The sequence below is a fragment of the Emydura macquarii genome, unplaced genomic scaffold (assembly GCF_026122565.2).
Source record: "Emydura macquarii macquarii isolate MOO-44397 ecotype Brisbane River unplaced genomic scaffold, CSIRO-AGI_Emac_v2 contig_1253, whole genome shotgun sequence".
Taxonomy (NCBI): Eukaryota; Metazoa; Chordata; order Testudines; family Chelidae; genus Emydura; species Emydura macquarii.
In genome coordinates, this window is record NW_027131390.1 from 69629282 (window position 1) to 69633910 (window position 4629).

Below are 4629 nucleotides of genomic sequence, written 5' to 3' on the forward strand. Positions count from 1 at the left end.
TCAGCCTGTTACAGGGTACATAAACCCTGTCCCAATCTGAAAGAAGTTAATTTGCAGCCAGAGGCTAAGTTAGCACCTTCCTGGGAGCACCCATGCTGGGTGTGCAGAATTTTAAAAAGGAAGAAGATGAGCAGTTGAGAGGAGGAAGGGGAGAAGAACAGACAGGTTTTTCCAGGGGTGAGCTGAAGCCCGACTGGAGACATGGACCCTGTTGATCTACAGCCTGCCTGAACCCCTGAGTAAGAGGAAGTGTGTGCCAGCCCCTGGACAGTGGGATTGATTGAGGCACAGAAGCCTGTATTAGATAGGACAGTCTACAGTGGTGGAGGCATTGCTATGATGAGGTGGTGGCCAGATGAACCCAGCTGGACTGAGGGTTTGTCCTGTTTATACACTGCTGTTGGACTTGCGTAGAGAATTCTGTGGCCGTGGAAAGGGCTTGACTCTGTAAAGTGATCTGGATGGAGGGCCAGGTCATTCCTAAAGCTGGAATAGCCCAAAGACTGGGAGAAACTGAGGCAAAGTTGCGGCACAACTACATGTGACTCCAAACGGGTGTGATGGAGTGGCAACTCGACCACACAGGCTTTCCTCTGAGGCATTACTAATAAACTTTTGGGGGCTGCTTTTTAAAGCCTATGCCCCTTCATTTATATTCTAAAGGTATGGAGCATTTACCTGTTATCCTTGGAGGAGTGATACTCAGACCTCAGTGATTTAGGAGCCAAATTAGCAATCAACATTACCCAAAAGAGCTACAGAAGTGTGAATTCATTGTTTCATTTAATATAATATTATATATTCATATTTAAACAGTATGACGGGGAAATGTTTAATTAATAACTTAGTGCAAGTTAATAACATAATTGGTTAATAACATAGTAAAAGCATCTTGATGGTTAATAACTTAGATTGGTTAATGATTAAATCACACAGTGTTTTAATATCGGGTGTTGCAAAGAGCCTCAGGAGACATGTTAAAGAGCCTCAGTCTGAATATCACTTGTCTGGAGGTCTCCATTTTGTTCTGTCTAACCCATGTTTAAGGTGTACCTTGGCATCTTAACTAAATCTGTTGGAAAACTATTGTTAATTGATTGTAATGGGCTCATTAGCAGGGATCCTAGAAATCTGTTTGTCATGGAAAAATGAGGAATTTGTGTTTTTACAGAGATTCTGATGGGGATCTGACTGTCAGCTCCGGTAGTCAGATTTCATTTTAATAGGGAGAAAATGCTGATTTTATGGGTTTTTGTATCAGAGATTTTTGGGTTATTTTCTCACGGAAAACTAGGATACCTGTTCATTAGCAAAATCTTAACAACGAATGATGAGCAAACTGCTTTTTGAAATCTTGCTAAGCAGTTTATGAATCAGATTTCAAGGTATTTGAATCAAGTATCTGAAACTTATATCTAAATACTTACCCTGCCCATCAAGCTTGTGCTCATCGGGCTCATCTTTAAAAGGCTCATCCTCAATATTTATACTGAGGATAAACAATTAAATATTCATTGGACCAGAGAGAAGGTGAGGATTACTCAAAAGCCCAGAGGTTAGGGCACTTTTCTGGGAGGTGGGATCCACATTCCAGTCCCCCCTGTTCTAATTAATACTTGGATTATTTATACACCGGGGAACAGCTTTAACATAAAAGATTGAAACCCAGCCCAGAATACCCCACAGCTTGGTAATTAGGGCATTCTCCTGGGAGGTGAGAGACTTGGGTTCAAGTCCCTCTCCATATCAGGGAGAGTGGGGACTTTAACCTTCATCTCCCACATCCTGGATGAGTGCAATAGCCAATGGGCTGTTGGGCATAAGGAAGGCACCACCACCACCTGGGGACCACAGGCAAGGTAGGTGGACAGATGTCTAGTTTGTCGTGCATCCTGCTAGGCATGAATTAAGCACTGAGGTGCTGGGTGGTGTCAGGACACAGGCAGCTGTGCACCTTGGGGACTTTAATGGTGGAAACATAGGCACCTAGGTACATAAAGTCCCTACAGAGTGAGGTTGCAGCTGAGTGATGATTTTTGAATGCCAGAGGCACCTAATTGTTGGACTTATGTGTCTAAATCCACCTTGTAATATAGGCCAAGATCTCTGTCCTGGAGACATATTAAATGTTCTTTGTGTGTTTAATTACTTAGGCACTCTTTCATAGCCATCACTGTAGCAATTGGGTGTTTTCTTGAGAAAATCTTGCCATTAGTTTTAATATTCATTCAGACTCGCTTCTTCTCTCTTTTTCATTCTAGTGGTGTGTGTGTGTGTGTGTGTGTGTGTATGTATGTATCTTGGTAATTGGGTTGGTGAATGGGGATTCTCAGCTCCTCTGATTTCCAAAATTCACAATAAGTGATCCTTCTTGTGTAATGAATAAGTGCTTATCTCTCCTACCTTGTATTCTTCTCAGCCTGAGAATCAGCTCTGCTCTTTTGCCCATTCTTATAGCTCAGGCTATCATGAAAGCTTCTGTTTCTTCAAGCCTCATATCACTTGAAGTACCTTGGCTTAATCCCATTTCCCTACAGATTTAAGGGATTTTTCTTCTTGGATATGAAAAAATATTCTTTATTTAATAATAATTTGGCATTAATACCTTGCTAAAATTTTGCTGTTCTCCTCTAAAGCTGGGAGATAAGTGCTCACTCACTGAAAGAAAATAAGTACGCAAATAGCCTAGCGTTGCCATTTTGTTAAATGTGATTTAAATTGTTTTGTTTAACATTAAAATCTCAGGAAAACCAGAAGAATTATCTACAACTGAGCAAATAAGTCATTACAATGCATCTAATTAGTAACACTGAGGGTGAAAGGGAGTAAAGGTTAAAGACAGACAAATAAAAAAGCTGTCAAACAAATTAACCCAGAGGTCAAACAGGTTAATTACTAATAGATAATAATGTCAATTAGCCAATACTCATACAATGAATCCACATACATCTGTGTTTATAATACCTTATCCAGCTCTTTTGCCTGAAAATCAGTCTTGCTTTTTCAACACCTCCAGTTCAATTTTCCCCTTGAAGTCTGCAACTGTTTCTTCTATGGCTATTCTTTGCTGCACATGGAAATGGCTTTTAAAATGTAACAAGGATGGTATTGAACAGGGTTCTATAAAGATAATTCTAGAAAGCTGTGTAATTTAACAAGAATACTATCTTTCCATAAGTATTTTTAAACAGGCTATAACATTCTATAGCAGGTACATAATTGTCTATTAAATTCCACAAAATGGCTTAAAAAGTTTATACACAATTTTTCTGTTAAATTCTGTAGGACTTCTGTAAAGGTTCCTTTATATTTTACATCTATCTTCTCTTTAATTCCTATTTTATATAGAGAATTAGGTTTATATGCTGCTTCCACTTTGGGGTTTAACAATAAAATATTTCATCTATTTTGCACCGTATCATTTTAATGAGAAGGATAGGAAAATGCCTCATTTTTAGAGGTGCTGTTGAGCACCATTTACCGTCCATGAGAACTGAAAGAACTTAATCAGGCCCCAAAGGCTTTGATATTCCTTGCTAAAAAATAAATGGCACTTAGGCAGCAGCAACCATATAGCATAAACCAATAGACACAACCCAGGGTTTGTGAGCAGCTCTACATGGGCAGGCCAGAGGGCAGATGTATCAATGGATGAAAGTTTGCATGACCACGATCCTTCAAACACTTACACAAGTCTCATATGAGTACTCCCACTGACGTCCTAATGGTATTATATATGTTCTTAAAGTTACTCTGGTATGTAAACTTAAAGTTAAAAACATACATTTTTGCAGAGATCTGGGAGGAACCAGACTTCACTGTCAAGTTTCCAAGGAATTATAAAGAGTGAAGATTAAAAAAACATCATTTAACTGTTTACTATTGCTTAGAGGATGGTGCTAAGGGAAAATACTGGATAGATACAAATATGATATTTAAATAAAATCCCCCTAGTAAAAAGGCAATAAAGTAAATACTAAAATCTATAACAAAACCAGCAAAGTCAGTTAGCTACAAAAACTAAAATTTGTATGAGATTAAAAAAAACATTTATTTTTCACAGGCTGAATTTTGCAGAATTGCCCTTAAACACTGAAAACTAAAGAGGAAAATTCTAATAGATTGACTTTGGAAATATAGTGGTAGCTGATTTTATCTGCTCACACATAACTAGAATTATTATGGGTTTGATTTAAAAAAAAAAAAAAAAAGCTTGTTGCTGACCTGGTAAGCACCAAAGCCCTTATGAGAAAATATGCCCTTGCATATATTGAAATATCTGCAACTTTCCACTTTCTTCATTCTTGATTGCTTCATTTCTTCATTGCCTGTTCACTTGCTAAATATGGCACTGCTATTAATTCATCAATTTTTATGTCTTTTTGATATCATGGGTGATCCTTAAGGCCCTGGGACCAAATTCTGATTCATTGCATACATGGCTCTAATATTTTGTACCCATATTTTGACTGTCAGTGAAGCCTTCACCACAGTTCCCTGATATAAATTATTCCTAGCAACACAATCTTCAGGGCAGTGGCGTATTCTTTCCTGGATTCCATTACCCTGCTGAAGAAAGCTACTGTACAATTTCTGTTGTGAATGGGCTGGGTAGCAGCCTCTCTATGG